Consider the following 20,166-nt stretch of genomic DNA (forward strand, 5'->3'; position numbering starts at 1 on the left):
TAAAATATATTAGAAAATTAAGACTTCAAAGACTCGACAATTTCTTCGACTCGTTTGTCTGTAAATTTTTAACAAATTTAGAACCAATTAACAAAACGACAAAAATAATAATTAATATATTGCACATAAATCTATGAAGTACGCATAAATAAACCTCATTCGGTACATAGTTAAGAACGATATTTTCTCTTCATATCCCGATAATACACCGGTTAAATGTATAAAATCGCTTAAAGCAAGTTAAACGAAAGAAAAAAATAATGAGATTTTTACGGAATCATTTTCCACACGATTAACTTTCTACAATGGAGGAACTTTAATCGCGCAAAGTTTCCACGCTTCCTTTCGAATAGAATAATAGAACACATTCAAAACAGAAATGCGCGAAGATCGCTAACTTCGACTGTTTATTTTTCTTTCTTTCTTTTTCTTCGTTTCCTAGCCTCAGAAACGAAACGCTAGGTTAGTAGTCGATGGGCAATGGTGTAGCATCCCGTTTATTTCTGTCTCCTTTTTTTTATTTTCGTCTTTTTCTCTCTCCTCTCTCTTTCTATCTCTATATTTGCTTGTTCATGCTACTTGAACAAAAGTCACTGTCGCGGTCCATGGAAGTGGATGGATTACTCGGTGTTTCTGCATTGATTCTCCTTCTCCATAGCCTTAATTGAGGTTCTAAATCTGGACAAGCGCTTTTACACTTCCTTTTGTGACACTTTGTTGCCGCGTACCAACGAAACTGGTTTCTTCCCTCTGTACGAAATTACACCGTGTAATCTTTTCCTTTTATGGTTTTTACTGTGCACTAAAAGCTTTTTTGTTTTCTTCTTTTTAATTGCGTGCCCGTGCAGACATAGCTACAGCCCGTGTTGCTGTTTAAAGTTTCGCGGGTGCACGGGAAGCAAAGTGAGACGGAAAAACGTAGTTAAACGCAGTGTCTTGCCAGGTTGTAAATACGCATGTAACTGTCGTTTATTACTTCCAGTTAAATTATCGTTCCTCGTTATCAGCGACGGCACGCATTAAATTTAGAAGAGGTTTTTGCTTTATGAAACACCGTTTTATTAATTCTCTTTTTCATGTAACACGAAACATTGGATTCTATAAGTTTATATAAAAAATAATATTCCAATCATCTCGGAATTTTCTCCGTGGAACATCATAAAGCAATTGAATCCATCGAACGATATTGAATCCTTACACGCAAACCGTATCAGTTGCGGCACTTGTCGACGTATCGTGGGATATCGTTACGAAAATCGAAACTGACACTGATATTGATACAATTTTACTGATACACGATCGTAAACTCTAATGGTTGAATCTATGTGCCGTAACATGTCTTCGCTATCGGTCCTTGTAACTTTCCTCGTTGTTTCTAAATTACGGGCAAAACGAGAACGGAGAAAGAGAAAGATCAGAACAATTCGAGTATTTTATAGAATGTCGATTAAGTAAGATTCGTAATTACTTATGTCTATAGATATATCCATGAAAGAAATGTTGAGAAAGAAATATTTTTAGTAGATATTAAAATAGATATAGATATAGGACACTCGAGAGAATATTCATTACGTGATGTGAATAAAATATTGATAAAATTTACCTGACATCTGGAGAAGGGTTCTGCAATATTCAGTACTCCGTAATTTTACAGAATACGTATTTATCACAAACAAAAACGAAAGAATTAATATAATATTTATTTCGTTGATGTTGATCATCGAAATCGTGCGATCGCAAACATCTAGCAAATTGCTAGAATCGCGCGCGATAAATTTATTTTTCACTTATGCGTCCAAGAAAATACATATGGGAAAGGTGAAAGAATAAAAGATTCAAAGTTCCATTTGTATGCGGATCACGTCTCAGTAGCACATAGTTTTCTGACCACGAAGGTTATGTAAATATCCAATACACCGTATTCAGAAGTTTCGCGCGTACAGGCTCGAGAAACTAACGCGAGGATCAGCGGGGAAACGCGGAGAGATACATTCCTGTATACCATAGAAATAGATGTAGTTTAACTGGGAATGGGTCAAAGAGGAGGTAGTGGAACAAGTAGAATGCGATTATTGGACAGGAAGAGGAAAAAATAGCTCAGACAAGGAGCCAACCAAGGCGAATCCTTTTAAACTACCATCCGCTTCACATTCCTGATTTCAGTTAAGGGTCTTGTCTATTTCCTTTTTCGGTTTCGAGAATCCGGCGTGTATTATACGATCGCGCGGCCGCCCCTGTAGAATGCAATGCATCACGGATAAGAGGGAAAAGGAAGGCGAAAGACGACGCCGCCCCTAGACTCTAGACTATCACTGACAGGCAAGTTTCGCTTCTTCTTGTCTCTTATTTGCTACTTTCCTCTCCATTAGAAGTGCGATCACTTTAATCACGCTTCTCGATTACCATTTGTCCGACGTTCTAGCCTGATTTGCGTGCACCGATAAACGTAGCTTTAACGAGCAACGAGTCGGAAGAAAGCGTAGGGCAGTCTGATTTGCTTTTCTATACACGGATCTAAACGTGATCTGCGAACATCTCTTTCATCCAATTTTCTTCCAGGCGATAGTTATGTGATACCTTTTTAAATACTCTAATCAATTGTTTCTTAGTTTAAATTCTGTTGAAATAATTGTATAGATTTTATATTGGTATGTTACATGGTTTGTGAAAATTTTAATGCGTCGTCAGGTAATTCTCTGTTGGTTTTATTTACTAAAATGTTAAACGTACAAGATAAAAAATATGCCACCATCCGCACGGTCTCCGTAAAAAATTTCGCTCAGTTTCGCAAGTCCTGCTGCGTTATCATCTGTGCAGCAACAAAGGGAAAGCTGTAGCTGATAGCAGACAACATCGCATTGGCCCATTGTTTTTAAAGAGTTTTACGTGCCATGCATCGGGTTTGAAAGGTATAAAATTGATTTATGCTCATTTCGCAGAGCACATTGTGTTTCTCTCTTTTATCAAACTGTGATATAGTAAATATGCGATACACGAGCTACAAAATTAAAACAAAAACATCGAGTATTCGTTAAGTCAAAACACAGATCCGAACAATATGTTTCATTATATACGTAAACCGTAGCTAAATTAAGTAACAAATTTCTGTCGAACAATTAATATCTTTTTGCTTTTCGAAAGACTGTCACTAATAAAGCATAAATAATGTATTCAGAAGTGTTTCAGCTCTTCTAAGTTGAGTTTAATGTTAATAACCCAACCCGGGCAGTCAAACGAGCCCCATGCGCGTCTCGATAGAACCCAGGACATTAATTTAACAGAGAGGTCATTAAGGTTGTGATGAATGAAACGTATGCACTCTCTCTTGTGAATTCCACGCGATTCTTACGCCGTCGATGGAAAGGCAAAAATATTTCACTGTCGCCTCGTTCAGTCTACTACTTTTTCGCTGCTATTTCCCGCGTCTTGCCACAGCTTTCAAAGTATAGAAACGCGCCGGAATTAAATTACCTTTGAAGGTCTGCGACTAACTTTCCTCCTTCGAGTTATCAATATCCTCGTGAATCTTTGACCCTGGCGCGATTCTCCGACCCAGAAAATTAATTTTCCAACGATCTGATCGCGATTTCGTTCACGCGCGCGATATTTGGCAACGTGCCTGCAATGTAATGCTCATTATCAATCGCATCGCCGCGATCTGCACCCTTTACGTTCCTCCATTCTCGCGTCGTTTTCCACCGTTTTGTGGTATGACGTAACAACCGTCGTGCGAAAGGAAGAACCACGAGCCTGAGAAAGAACGAGAGAAAAGGAAGGGGCTAGTCAAAGAGGAGAATCGTTTAGCACGCGATCTTCTCGTAATTCTGCACGCTAGTTCCGCGCCACGCTTTGTCTTCGTCTCCATCTGACGCGTTACACGTGTTACATTGTTTCCACTCTCCTTTTCGGCCGTTACCGTTATTATCATACCACGGCATAGCAACCTAATTGATCAGCCGATCGTTAGTTCACGACAATGAGGAAAAATTGTTGAATATTTCAACTAAATTCCAAAAATATTTCGAAACATTAGAGTAGGATAAATGTACGGAGTAATATTTCAGAATATCTCGCTGCTTTCTAAATTGTTGGCATATTTCTCGGGTATAATTAATTAAATATTCAAAGAAAAAACTTCTTTATTATTCTACTAGAGTTTCTTCTTCGTTTATTTTATCTCGTAAGGTAGTTGTCAATGAAATTTCGTGTAAAATTACTCCGATCAGACATCGGTTCGTTTCTTTCTCTGTAAGTTTCGCTTTTCCCTTTTAAGACCAATTCAAATTTTTCTCGAGGAATACAGCGTAATAAGCGCATTTAAGCGCGAGAACCAGGCAATTTCTTGCTGTTCCAAGAAATACCTCCAACGAGTGAGAAGCTTAAAAGCCGTGCCTTTCTTACAATGCAGATACTCGTTAAAAGAATTTTCAGACTTTAAAGCTGAAAACTTGGTAAAACGTAGAAGTCCATGATGGAGGTGAAAACAACGACAGATATCTCGGTGAGGCTGGATGTATCTCGAGATATAGCGGGTGTTTCGAGGAAACTAGAGCGAGAATGGTTTTTATTCAACGGTGATTTTATGATAAAATGCACGGATTATTCATGCAAAGTTCTCCGTTGCGCTTTGTTACGTAAATTAAAGTTATATCTGTGGCACGAAAGGAAAATCGAGTTATAGAGAGGAGTAGGAATATACCGGTTAAACAAAATAAATTTTCTTTCACTAGCTTCCGTACTACTCTCGTTTCGTATAAAAATCTTTGAAATTTAGTTTTAAAATTTCCCCCATCATATATATAGTTATTCCAGAAAATTTTGCAATGTCGAAATAACTCGTATGGAACGCGCAGTGCAAACTGCACAAGATTGCGAAGACTGATGATTTAGCGGACACTGAATTTTATTTTATTCCTCTCTATATTTGAAGTATCGATATTTCCTCGTTCATATAATAACAAAAATTAAAACGTATTTGGGAAGTCGTGAGTACGATTCTTTTGCAAATATCGCGTCTTGAAATAGCCGACGAATAACTAGATCCGACGAAACAAAGTACGAAATTGATCGTTATACTGTTTGTTAGGAAATCAACCGCGATATTTGCAAACTCAATTATACGGATGCTATTCTAACGGGACAATTTTGAACGCGATGTCACGCACAAATGTGTGAACAGATGCATATGCATGTTCCAGAATAGAATCCTTTCGTGTCGCCTTCCTCGTGTTTCGCTGACGGTCTATTTCCCGAATTGTTTAACAGTTCTGAAAACTGTTTGTACATAAGAAATTCGTAACAGAGGTATCGGGAACATTAGTGAATTTAATTGCGTTACAAAATTAATCTCCGAAATATAATTAGCCAATAATGCAATTTGAAACCAAACGCGAATAAATACCCGAAACAAACGCAAGCGGTATCGATTAAATTTATTACCTACGTGTTGATATATAGCTGTCCATCGCGATTGTTAATACTCGAGTTGCAGCTAATTAATACAATAAAATTCTTCTCTGATTTTTGTACATACATATATACACATAAAAGATATGCAATTAATAATTTATTCCTCTGAGTTTGCGCGTCACAAGCGGTTTAATATTTGAAAACAGTTTATATTATGTATACTGATATACATGTATACAGATTAACAGTTATTAAATATTCGCTTTGGCATTCTCATCGGGTTTTGAAAACGATTCTATTCAAAAATTAATAAAGCTAGAAAGTGAAAATAAATTTAGGTATGTTTATAATTATGATAAATATTTTTCCACATAAAAAATCTTTTTATGTACACAATCCTTTAAATTTGGAATTAAGAAATCAACTTGATTACGCGTCTCAAAAATTGTCAAGTTTAGAAAAACAGGTAGGAATATAAATGACGGGATACATTCCTCCAACACGAGGAGAAAGTGTTTCCCCTCGTAACATCCCTAGGTCCTAGATTGAGTAGGAGCGTTTTCCCCTAGTTGAGTAGGATCAAAATTCAGTAGCGTTATTCGCCTACGAATTTCTGCCCGGCTTCGTACTCGTCATGGAAATTGTATATCTATGTTAAAGATCACACAGCCGACTAGCATCGAGGAAAAACAGTGCTGAAACTTTTCAGAGTGCCCAACGCGTTTTCTGCATCCAAATTCATAATTCTGTCAAAGGGATCAGAGAAAAACTTCTGTTTTTGGAAACTGATCTTCCAGAGAATTGGACCTTCCATCAAACTTCAATGTCCGGTTCATAGATGCAATAACGTAGATTGTCTCGTCAAATAAATTTGTCATGGTTAAACTGCACTGACTTGCAACTTCTGTTAAATCTGTGTATATTTCACCAACGTGTTGAAAAAATATCTATAAACGCACTTTGATGCTTTTTTGTATAGTTGAAAGATATACGTCTCAAGACGAGGTATACGGGGATCAGACAAAGCGCATTTTTTCTATTTTAGAACTAGATTTAAGAATGAAGGGGGACAGTGCAGCTCCGTATTGACAAATACGTAGCAAGAATTTCTGACAGTCAATTATAAAATAGGCAACATTTGTACACGGTTACTCGTATTCGGATCGTAAGAGGATTTCATTGCAGAAAGTTGCGTATTCAAGGGCTGCCGAGCGTTTACCGTGCGGAAAATTTCACGAATCGAAATAGAACAGCCCCGAGTACGAGAGAAAAAGTTAGATGTCCGATATTTCTGGCCGCATTAATTTTGATCGCCGAAGTGTTCGCTACAACCTATCGCGCCATTAGCACGGTTTCCTTTCTATCTATAGAAAGTTTCGTCTCTTAACGCGAGCAATGGGATAAGTCTAATTAGAAGTGCCACGAAAGTTTTCACAGAAAATTCACGAGAACGAAGAAGGGACGATAGGATGATAAGGGGATGAGTGGAAGACTAGAAGGTGCTCGGTTGGGAAGGAACGAAACGCGAAGCAATTATTGTTCTTCCGGCCGCGAATTTAATTGAACCGAGGTGTATGAACTCGGCAACAAGAGCCGTATCTGTCTCGAATACTTCCATCGTCGGATTTCTTAATTTTAACGGAGAGTGTATACGCATCCTTTTCCATTTTCACTTGATCCACCACTTACCGTGAAAATTTTTGATCCGAGGTCCAAGCCTGGTCGGTTATCGAGCCGAAACCGCGCTGTGTTTTCACGATGTTACGCTTTCTGAAAGTTTCATTATTAAGACGTTGTTTCAGCATATCTGAAATAGTTGGATGTATCGCGCAGGTTATCAAAACATAGAAGTTTGAGCAGCCTCCTTTCTAGAATAATGACTTTTCGCGGAGAAACTTTTCAGCTCACCGTGTTTGCGTTATATCTATTTATTCAATTATACCAGAGGCAGAGTTATCCTTTCGCTTATTTTCCTTCGCCATTTGGGTTACATAACGGCCGCGCTCCCGACATTTCTCCTACAGAAGTATCAACTTATATCGGTATCTAATCGAATTTCGATGTTGCGCACCAAATATAGGGCTAGGGTCGAGCTTACTTAACTCCTCGGCGAACCAAGGCCGACCACGATCACACGCTACTAAGCGTCCATTGTATGCTAAGAGGCACCATAAGCAATGCTCGTAAACCGTCCACAATGAGCATACAAAGAGTGTCTATAACAGGTCGTCATAAAATTCCCTGTGTGTTAAGGGTGACTATCCTCCACGAAATTTCTGCCGCGCATCAACGACGAGAATGAAGACCAGTTGTAAATTCTAATATACATCGCTCAGAAAATATCGCGAGATATTATAAATAACAGTTTTACAATAACGTGAATTTAAATCTCTGTGTGTAGCGAGATTACTGTGGAAGATTAGATAATTTTATAGCATGCTCAAAGGGACTTATCAGATCGTTCTATACGTAATACAATTTTTACGAGAGTAGAGTTTATCCTGCTAAAACTGTCGCATTATTTATAAAATGATTTAATGCATTCAGAAAGAAGAAAACGAAAGAAAAGAATGTCTTTCCTTTTGAAATATTTAGAATTTTCAAGTATTAACATATCGATGACATTTGGGAGACTGAAGGAATATTTCGTGATCCTTTGAGAATGGAAATTTCCATCTAAATTGTTTGAAATATAGGAGGAAGTATCTTATAAAAAGCTTATTGATATTCCCGTCAATGATATACCGTGTCATATTATGTACACGCGTGCGCGAGTCATTCATCAGGGCTCGTGATAAATGGGTACTTAATCTACCGTGATAAACGGCGACAAAAAAAATTGGATGCGTTCGATCGCATATCGGAATTTAAACTACGCAGTATGGCTCATTTAAATTTACGATGAGACAAATTTTCTTCTTTGTCAGTAATGGCGGCCATGTAACCTCTCCTCCATGGAAAATCGATACACCCGGTGTATCGTAGTGTTTTGAAAGTTGAACGTTAAAAGCGGGGATTAATTTTCAATTTGAAAAAAAGGACGCGTCTCGGTCAAAATGGTGATCAATCATCAGTGACAACGTGTCCTATCGGATTCTTTCAAATTTTCATTCCACGGCGTGTCCGTTACAGGATAACGCATCGCTGGTGAAACTATCCGGAACCTCTATCAACGGATTAAAACACGATCTTTTTTAATAAAATTCAAAAGATAGATATCTACAATGGTATCGTGAAAGTCCATTTTATGTAATTTGCAAACGCAGAAAAATGTTCCAACGCATCTGTTTCATTGCACGTAATCCACCGGTGACCTATATTAATTATCAGAAATAAAATTATTGTGTCATAAAGAAACATTATACCATCTCTGAAAACATAGAGAAGTTAAATTGTATATATAGTAAAAGAAGAAAACATTTTTACGACTCAAGTTTATTCCTGAGCACAAAGATACTCGCAGATTTCTTAAATCATAATTTGTCTATAACATCGTGAAAGTAAAATAACAATGATAATCGATTCAGAGAACGCACCCCAAGCGATCAAATTCAGTTTGCAAAGAGGAAGGACACGTGGATCTCACCACCGAGAGTGAACGAGAAAGAAGACGAGGCTGGAGCCGGAAGTATGATATAAAGGGGTCGCACGCGTTAATGTATATTTATGTATTAAACAGACATTATTTATACGTCCGATGAATATGCATTGTTTGGTGGCAGTAGCGATGTGTCGAGTGCAGACCCGTCGCTATCACTGCCTCATCAATCACACACAGTTCTGGTGGTAGCCCGCCCCTGCGTTCTGCGAGCCGTGCTACAAAGCTCGGTGCTGCCGTGGGCACGGTCTCGTTCCTCTCTCAGAATGGTAAACGTCACTCCTCTCATGGTAGCCATGTGCGACCATTCGACACCAATTCGCGCTAATTTACGTAATTTTTTCCCCTCTATGTGACATCTCGTTATATGGTCGAGCGACGAGCCTCGCTTTGGTCACCCCGTTCTATGTTCGATCTGCAAATTCGGATGGGTTGTCGATTTACAGAAAGAGGCGACTTGCGCGTTACACACGTATGAACACACATATGCACGGTCGCATAAATTCATCTATGCGAATGCGTGACTCGTCGATATAGTATCGAGATATGATAGCAAGAGAGATAGAGATAGAGAGATAGATAGACAGATAGATAGATAGATAGATAGATAGATAGATAGATAGATAGATAGATAGATAGATAGATAGATAGATAGAGAGAGAGAGAGAGAGATAAAGAGGGAGGAATCAAACCACCGTGAAGTTTCGCCAAATGGTCATCCGTGGCCACCGTGGCGACGATATTCAGAACGTTAATCGGACGAATCAATCGGATCTCGTCGGCCACAAAACTGATCCGCGGACATTCGAGGACTGCACGCGCGGAATGTGTGCTGCAGTTACGCTGAAATTTTTCAGCCGTGGAATGGACGTTTGATATGTTGTTTTGCCCATGGATTTTGGTCAGGGAATTGCGCTTCGGCGACGAGCATTGCCGTCCCTTCCCTCCGGCTCTTCCTCTCTCTTCGCCCCCTCTCCCAGCCAGAGGACGCGCATGGTATATCCTGTTAAATATGGATCGTCGTATAATTGTCGCTGCTATTAGCCGCGACCAGATGCATCGGTCGTGTGTTGGAATTGCTGCGCAGATAGATTAACAAGAGTTCGCGGGCGATGGCGAAGTTGAACGGTACGGCGCACCGGTAGCGTTCAGTTTTCGGATTCGTATGTGCTAGGATCGAAAAATTTCCGTTTTTAATCGTTTTCGCTTAAAGTGTTTAGGAATTTGATGTAACCTTTTATACTGAAACTAGATTTCATGATATCTTTGTTGTATTCAACGGCACGAGAAAACGTATAAGAAAGGAAGTAAATATCAATCGAAATTTAATTATCACGAACCTTTACAGTAGACTCTGTTCGGATAAGCAGAAGTTTATAACATGCATTTCTGTTTTCGCTGTATAAATATCGTGCCGTTGTTACGGCGAAATATTGCCGGGTTCTTGAAATAGCCTTAAGACTTGTCACCTTTGCTGGAATTTTTACGCTTTCGGAGACTGCGACAGCTCTTTGCAAAGATCTCTGTAGTTCACTAATTAACTTGTCATTCTACAAATTTGTACCTATTTTAATCGTACTGATAAACTCGCGAAATCAACGTTTAAATTCTTCAATGTCTTAGTAGATACGAAATATTTGAATTATTCAAATTGTACAATAAAATTGTATTTGTCAGCTTGTACGTTATATAGACAGGTTTTAAAGATATCGTTTTAATTATTATAGAAATCAAAATGGTTACCGAGCAATTACACATAAAACTCTATCACTGTATATATTTAGTTTGGACCTACTTCCTCGTGACATCTTTGTTGTCTTCAAGTTTCGTGAGTTTTCATACCATTCATCGAGACGAGTTTACTCAGGACGCCATAAGGTGCATTTTATTGCCCAGCTTCAATCTTACTCGCCTTGCTGCAACGCCAATTCAAACGGAGTATCACTTAATTGTAAAGTAACGTTTCAAACGGTAGTGTTCCTCCGTGTCAGGAATTATACACTATGTCGCATATGAGTGGAAAATTGTGTATGTATACATATAATAAGATTTGCATACTTTGACGCTTTTCAGAAAACGTTGTTCTCTCGGTTCTTCTTTGTGTGAACGTACGATTTGCAATATTTAATTATAACGCGATAAACTTATGCGAATGTACTTTTAACACGAAATGTATATTTAACATTCATTCGTCATAATCGTTTCGTGATGTACATAATTTTTTCGAATACTTCAACTGTATTTCCAAAAAGCAGGAATCGATGGTTCCGTTCATTTTCGGTAATTTTCTATTTTCTGATTTTAACAGAGATATTTCCTATCATCTGGACCAATTAACCAGTTAACTGTTGTGACCTCTTTGAAAACTTTGAAAAATGTGTATCTAGAATGTATCGTCAAAAAGTAAGCGACTATGAGTATACTCGTCAAACACATAGTATGCGTGGCTGTTATAATATAGAATTAAGTTGTAATGAAATACCTGTTTTATTTTTTAATTTTATTACTAACAGAGTTCGTCATATTATAAAATATAGCTATTTCTTTATGACGAGTATAGTCGTCGAAACAGCTAACTGGTTAAATATATTCTAATATATTCTAGCCTGTAGCGTAGCTTATGGTGCATTATTTGATCCAATAAATCAATTACGAACGATAAAGTTCGGTTTCTAGTTGCACGTATCGGTAACGATCATCGGGTGTCCTTCTTCGTTTACACCTCTCGCGCTCGTGCAACAGAATAAATCATTCGTATAATTGAATATGCATTCAAAAGACTACTATCGTTACTATCGTTACGCTTTACTATCGTAGTAAAGCTTTTTTTGCTTTTTTTTTTTTTTTGTTTGTGTACCTTCGATTACGCGTTAAACAGCGACGAGTGACATAAATCAATACCATACTACATTAATAGGAATGAACAGTACCGAAAAAGTTACATTTATCGAAGATTTCAACAAACCAATTGGATTAGATCTCGGAATTGAATCAAATGTTCGTCGTGACCGTAACTATCTAGCGGTCGATATTAAATATAAGGGAAGACCGGTAAATTAGCCCGCATATTTCTAGAAAAATTCACGTGGTTGCGGCAAACTTGGATCGCCGTTTGAAAATTCACAGAGGCGTGCGCTTGAATTTTATTTGGTTTATTGTTTTTCGATACGGTTCGCCTTGCTGTATGTGCCGGTAATTTTACGCACTGTTTCGCGCAGATTCGAAATTGAGGCATATATAATTCGAGCTGGAAAGAACGAAGAAAGGAATGAAAGAGAGAAGGATAGAGGAAACGGAGCTTCCCCGTTGACGGTACGCGCGTACATATAGTAAAAGGAACTCTCAATTTTCGCGCACTCGTTCTCCCCCGCCAAATTAGATTCGCTCGTACGACTTTTATCGTCCGTTCTACTAGTAACCATCGCCTAATACTCCTCTTGTAGTTCACACTCGAACGGTACGCTCGGAAACGACGAACCATTTTCTCCTTCACCGTAATAATAGTCTGAATTCCTTCGGAATCTCTTCCTAAATTTCTGTAGAATTTTCTTCCAATGAAAATTTGATGCTTACACGGCCGGTCCCAAGGTGTCCTTAAATCTTGTTGCGTCATCGACTGTGCTGTCCTACATATTTCCGTGTAATACTCTAACGCTCGCGATCTCCAGTTTGGTCGAGTTATGGAAATAACGTTACTTCGATAATTGGAAGGATGGGGAATAGCGAGGGACTGATAATACAACTTTAATGGTCGGTGAGACTACGCAGGGATCATTAACGGCGAGATTTTTATTTTATGATAAAAGCGTCTCTTGGGCGAATCTGTCGAAAAGCAGTTCGATTCGATGAAAAAATACCGAATAAAATAGCGAGCAAGAATGAGAGAAAAAAGAGAGCACGATGCTATAATATGGCAAATTGTAAAATTGCTTGGTATACAGATACCGTTACAGAAATGTGTCCAATGAATAAACGAAATTTCACCAGTTGGTTACCTTGTGGCCCGTTTGCCAAACGAACTTTCAGGATCGTCCGCTACCAATCACTCACTGTCCGCTACAACTCAACCAGCCGCATCGCGTATTTCTATCAGTTATCTACAATTGATTCGATACCTCTTTGCCATTCGTTTCCGATGTATCAGTCATTCGTTTGTTTTACGTAGGTGTCTTTGATAGTAGTTATTTACGTTTCTTCAGTCGTTAGATTGCATTTCAAGCGATTTCTCGTTTTCTTCCTTTTTAAACGTTTCTCTGATATAGTAACAAGAATAAGATTCACGATGTATTATATATTCAATTATTTAGGAGAAATTTTCCTTTCTTCAAGAATTCATTAATAGGAATAGGACGCAAATGTGTAATTTTTCTATTCCTATATTATTATTATCGCATAATTTATTACTTTTTTGAACATTCGATGCGCTCGTTATAAATGATACCAGAGTACTTATTCAATAGGAATAACCGGGTTTCGTTATAAAGAGAGATAAAATATTAGATGGGCGCAAAAATGCAGTTTGACGAAACGAAATAATATTTCATTTATAATATCCCGAATATATTCGATGGTATGGAGATCAATGCGGTCTGTGTATTGTAGCGAGTGAGTATCGAGCGAAATTGAATCTCTGATATTTACACTGAAATCGATTTTCAAGGAGCTTTAAAAAATGAGAGAGAATCCATTTCGTTGGAACGCTTAATAACGTACGTCACCATGAAATGTCACAATATAGGCAGCCGTAATGAATGGACAAGAGTTTCATTCGAGCCGTTGCTGTTCTCTCTGTACAGCGGACAGCGAACGAAGAGTGGATCGGTCGGCACTCATCATTCACTGTCTGCTACGAGTCAAGCATACCGCATATCAGTTCTCGAATACCTTTCGGTCTTCCCTTGGACGTTGCTACAAATCTACCCTCGCGCCACGCACTTTGCCATATAAAGCGATTCAATTTCAATTTGTATGCTCGGACGTTTTTGACTTGCCGCTAAAACAAGCTCGATTCTTGCCCATTTTTCTTTCAACCGTGTTTCCTTTTTCGAAAACCTGATCGATCAGGATTGCACCATATCTGTCACAGGGTTGAAACCATACTTTTTTTTCCAGTCGGTGTATTTTGGAACGTAGCGAAAATAGTTCGAATGATTGATTCTCTGATATCGATATTTGATATAGGGATTTCATATTTTTATCAAAATCAAATGATAAAAAGAATTGATGAAAATAATCAGGAGAGTTAGCAGCTATATGAAATTAATTTATCGTTATTGCGTTATGTCGAGATATACATTTCAGTAGTATAAGATAGACTAATGTCAGACACGATCGACAAGGCAACTGTATCATTTTAGTAACCTAGCAATGGTTCTGTCGCTTAACTGCTACGGGAAATAGTTAACAATTAGGATCATGCCCGTTCCTAAAACACGAACGTGTTCCAGAAACAATTGACTCGAGGGTACAAGGTATCAAAATTAGTAGCATACGCACGAGCGAAGATGAAAGCAGAAAAGGGAACGTCGGACGAGTTACCGGATCCACCATCCTTATCGAAACCATGATCAAGATGAACGGTCAGCATTTGCCCGTGTCAACATAAAACGAACTGGTCGGTGGAACAGTTTCGGTTACCAGTGCCTTCGGTTACCTTCAACTTCCTCGTCAGTGGCCTCTCTCGGACCCAACATGGTCGGAGAGAGAGAGAGAGAGAGAGAGAGAGAGAGAGCCGAATCGTAGAGAAAGTACTCGAGGATACGTTCTCTAGTTTCTCCCAGATCTGGTTATTGCCGAACTCTACCAGGGTGAACTCTGGTAGCAGTCGAATAAGTAGGAAGGGCAACGGGTCGAGTAGCCCGTATTTCCGATTCGAAATGGGAAAATCAGGATGCATCGTGACGTTGAAGCACGCCGCGCGAACCTTTTTTTGAATTCTGCGATGACAGAAACGAGAGTGCTCAATTATTCCAGGCCGGGTCACTCGAACACACCCGAAGTATAAAGATTAAACGCACAGTAACAACATGGGTACGGAGTCCAGTAACATCCAGGATCAGGTTGGCATTTATTGTTCGAGACAACAATGGAGCTATGCAGATGCCCTGCCGCTCGTAAAGCCTTGCGTTCAAACCATGCCTCAAATCTACCGAAGTGTTCGAATTTTTTTCCTTTCACGCTCGTCATGCCATACGTCCTACTCTTCTATCCCCTTTATTGGCAGTTCGGATTGTTTGCGTTGTGCATCGCCTCGCTTGTAACTTTCATGAATTTCGCTCGTGAAACCGGAAGGACAGTTTCTGAAACAGTACGGGGGATCGATATAGGATTCTGTATCTCTTTAGAGTTCTTCCCAATGAAATTTCCTCTGTTTTTCATACCTTTAACGTTGGGAATCGGTGGTGCGGGTCCTTTGTTCCTGTTAGAAGGTGGAAAGCAGAAAAATACAGAGATTCATCGTTATAGTCTGGTGACTTGCAACAACTTGACGGGTTCGTGTCCACGTTAAAAGAATAGAGCAAAGAATTGATCGATTATTTCTCGCGCTGGTAATTTCTTTGGTATTCGGAAAAACACTTATCTCGCGCTTTCCACGTCAATGATTGCCATTAGGAGGAGACGGTTTTCTGTTAGCTTCCTTACTTCCATGAGCTTCTTCATATCTGCTAATAGCACCATAAGAATATTGATAAGATATTTTATCTAGAATAGTTTAGAACAAGTTGGAGCGTTTTATAACAAAGGGATATTGTCATCCTTTATGGATTTATCATTGCGCGTTAATCGTTACGTAGCAGTATTTCCTATCGTGATAAATTTTTCATTATGAAGTTACTATCGAGATTATTGTAACGATCTTTGAATATAGATATTTATCAATATACATGTTTCTGATTTATATGGACATATATACCGTTGTATGTTTTATCAGAGAGTTTACGGAATCCTCTTTATTTGTCCAGGATCAAGGGATAACTACCTCATTCTTGGCAAGTCGACGCGTTACCTTATGAAATTTTCATGTTTCGTGCGACCTTCGTCGACAACGGATCTACACGTTTCGGTTATGCATTTTCATCGGATTCGTAAGGCAAATGTTTATACGGGAATCGTAGGAATGTGTTTAATCATCACTATTTAGGAAATGTAAATATTTGAGATGAACCGAAAAATTAAATTGCTGTGAATACCCATGTGTAAATGTAAAATACGATGCGTAGAATTCTTTACGTGCCGCTCTTTGAAACGGAATTAAAGCTATCTTTGGATCGTATATTACTGGCTACTACGTGCATAATTTTAAATAACATCATTTTTTTTCTGTAAACATTTAGTTGCAAAATTGCTATTACTCGTACGATAATCTGTTCTTTTGAATTTAATTTAGAGACCGACGAGGTATGAGTATGTAGAAACAATTGTATGCGATTCTTTCTTCGTTCGAGAATAGAATACGGATATATAAGTCGTACTCCGGCTTATATAAGATTAGAAGTAAACTTATATAGCGCTCTAGACTCTGTAAGTAACGTAAGCGTCGCGTGGTTAGATAGATACGTAATATTCAATGGAAATAGAAAGCAAGTAATGCAAAGGTGCTCGACCAATATATACAATAGAACTTTGGTGTGCTTTTATTTATCTGTAGAGTAAAATAATTAATAAAATATCACGTATAAATAAAATATTTGTCGGAGATGTAGGGATAACGGGCCTTTCGTTTGGGATTTTGGGAATATAGCTGTTCATTATAGTATTATAACAGTGGGCTTGGGGTCAAGGTAACACAAGTGGTCACCGAACGTAGCCACGGTCACGGGATGAACGTTTTACTTAACAGTAGAAGTACCAATATTGAGGGATACACGCTGTAGTAACAAACAAGCCCCGAGGTAGGAGCAATGACGGCTCTACGCGAGTCTGCCTAGTAACGGCGCCTGGAATTTTGTTGATAACCTCGATCAATACGCAATTGACAAGTGTGATCGTGTCAGTCTTTTATTCTTACGATCATCTTGGAGAGTTTACACACAGCGTCAGTCTGTCAGTCTGAAAGATACCGTACGACACAGCTAACGTCACTTTGAGTTTCAAAACATCCAATTGTACAAAGAGTTATCCCGTTGACCGTGGATTCGTTTGAACCAAAGAACATTGTCTTTACTTTAAGAGTATCTAATAATCACGTTTAATTGTTAAACCCTGTTTAAATAACGCTTGTACATATCACTGTAAATATAAACCTCTTTGAACAACTACAATGGCTAGTCCTAACGAAGAAACCCAACGCGCCCCTAAAACCAGCGCCAACCCGACAAACCCGACATATTTTTAAACATTATCAGAAATAAAGACACATTATCTCAGTGTTAAGTCTACTCAAACTATTTTCGTTTTTCTCTATAGTATTTCTTAATATCGAACGAATTATCATCCAAATTTCACACAAGAAAATAGAGAAACTGTTTCTGCATAGACCAAACCATTCCCGATGTTCCACTGGATACACCACGATTTCATTTTCATGAATCATCCGTTAGAGATAGAGCTAGGGGCTTAATCAACCTTAATTTTCACGGTGGAAACATAGCGAAGATTGGTGTCCCGTGGTAAAGCTCGGATACGAGACCTTCGAACTACTTTCCGTCGGGAGCTCACCTTGAACAAGCACGTAGCAACGGATAGTGACTGGCTGGAACGATGGAAAGATTTGATATATCGGCAGAATTCCGTATACCGTCCCAGGGAAAATCAAAACGGCGCGACAAATCCCCCAGCAAAGCAAAAGAAAGAGGATATTCCATGCCATAAACCTAACACTTCATTTTTCCTCGTTCTCCTTCACCACTTTACGTCCTTTAAATCCTTCGCCTTCTATTCCTTGTCTCCTTTTGCTCGACAACACGGTTTCTCTCTCTGTGTTTCTGCTTTCCAAACGTCTTCTCTGCTTTCCCAGTTCGGCCCTCCGTGCGACTCCGTATTACTTGAGCTATGTAAATGAATTTCGTTTAATTATCTGGGAGGGTGGCGTGAGAAAGGGTAAGAAACGAGGGATGAGGTTCCCCCAGGGCCGGTAGAGACGAGGGAAGGGAGCGCGACATCGCTTCCGTTACAGTTAAAGACTCCCCTGAATTCGCTCATGACTTTTCCAGCTTTACAATTTCTCCAGCTTTGTCCTCCTTTTGCTTATTCAACCCGTTTCATCCTACGTTGTTTCCTCTGTCCTTCATACCTGGATACGAATACATACGTGTACTACGTTTCGTTGGACGATCGTAAACGTTTAACTTCTAATCGTCGAACAACGGTTTCTAAATGATTCAACGTTGATTCATTTACGCTTACGTTCCTCGATGCGACGAAGAGGAAGGGAACCGAGGCAAATCCAGCGTGCTGACTTCACCTTCAATTACTGTCAATTACTGATGTCGTGTAATCTGCCAGGAAATTTTCCCGTTTATTATTGCGTCATTCAGCCAGAATCGCGAGCTAAATTCGCGCGGCGAAAATACCGGAAAATTTGTTTCAATTAGAGTTTTGACATCTCCTGTTACAATTTCATTTTCTGAAGCATTGGCCGTTAGGCATTAGGTGCATTGGATGGAAATAAAATGTTGTTTGCTTGTCACAGCTGACACTGGGTTTAATTAACGTTAATCGTTTAATTTTAGTCCGTTGAAATTAAGTTTAACGAATGGATATTCTTTGAAGATATATCGCGTGTCTATGAAGCTTGTTATTTCTTACACGATATTTATAGGATATTTCGTTGCAACATTGGTGTTTTAGAATTTCTTATCAGTGACACGAGTAAGGAATTACAATTGTTTTAGACGGTAGTATAGATTCTACATTGAACACTGTCGATATTACGAATGATTGTGATTGATTCGTATCATGATAAATTCTACTAGATTCAACGCGGCTCGATCTCATTACGGTTGAAAAATTCCTAAAGTTTTAATATCTTTAAATGGGATAAGAGAGAGAGAGAGAGAAAGAGATGGCGAGAGAGAGAGAGAGAGAGAGAGAGAGAGAGAAGAGAATCATTGGAGTATTGTGGAAATCGAACAACCTTCAATTTATTGACACGGAATAAGAAGGTTCGCCGGGTGGAAGTTAGTTTAGAACTATGTGGATATTAAATCTCGACCGGCAACGAACGATCTTTACTTTTTCGTTTCTCTCTTCTTCGTTTCTCTCCGCACATTCCAGGTCCCTCATCTAATCGACCTCGTACCGGTTGCTGCTGTACTACCGATGTTGGTTAAGATTAGTTGAAGTTGGATGAACTTCCGCCGGGTTCAAAACTATGCATAAGCGGTTATACCAGCGCCAGATCTTGCACGTTCTACGATATATAATGCAAACCTTAAATTCCAAGCATTATTCCAATTCCCCTTTTAATGAATCCTCTTGAAGTAAATTTTTTTCTGAATTATTCGTACATCTTTAAATACTTCTTTATTTAATGTTACCCGACATCTGGTAGCTGACGAAAATATTTGAACACCTACTTTTTCCTTCCCTTGGTGCTCTTAAATTCTCAGACATCCTTTTAACAGTCTATGTATATCTCTCTATAACTGACGAAATCTCCGCAAGCTAACTAGAGAGAGACTCGTTTGTTCTTCCCTTAATAACAGCATGCTTGTATGCAGTTTTTCATCTGATCTATGGTTTGGAGCTGCGACAAAGTTTCGCGATATTACGCATGCATTAATTAAACGACCAAGTATATCACTTCTAATCCTGGTTGCAAGAACCGTCGTCCAGCGAGCGGACCACGCGGCACGGCGCAGTAAGTAGCGCGTGCAACTGCACGCTCCACGTATTTTTATTAAAAAATATTTGCGAGGATTAGCAGTGGCCGCGTTTTCATTACTTGTGGCCGGCAGAAAGAGTCAAAGGGAAACGCTCGAAAAGCGAGAATTCATAGCGGGGCGCGGATCAGAGGGATGCACGCGTTCACGTATTTAAGCGCGACTATGTCCATCGTTAGTGGTCTACGTCGGTTTTTCATACCAGTCTTCTCCATCTAGCCCCGGCAATACAACATACGTGAAATACCTCGGGATTTTTCCTCTCGTCTCGGAACACTTTTCAATGGTAGTTAGCGTGTCTGTCGTGCACCGTTCTCTAACGTCTTCCTTCTATAG

At 39.0% G+C, this 20,166-nt stretch overlaps 1 protein-coding gene across 2 annotated transcripts in view; it reads left to right on the forward strand.

Moving 5' to 3' along the window:
- Positions 1 to 20,166, forward strand: part of LOC117231840 (lachesin-like) — a 180,417-nt gene that overhangs the window by 914 nt on the left and 159,337 nt on the right. The gene's annotated exons all lie outside the window — the stretch shown is intronic.

The sequence above is a fragment of the Bombus vosnesenskii genome, unplaced genomic scaffold (assembly GCF_011952255.1).
Source record: "Bombus vosnesenskii isolate JDL3184/JDL3185 unplaced genomic scaffold, Bvos_JDL3184-5_v1.1 scf7180000013274, whole genome shotgun sequence".
In the NCBI taxonomy this organism is placed as follows: domain Eukaryota; kingdom Metazoa; phylum Arthropoda; class Insecta; order Hymenoptera; family Apidae; genus Bombus; species Bombus vosnesenskii.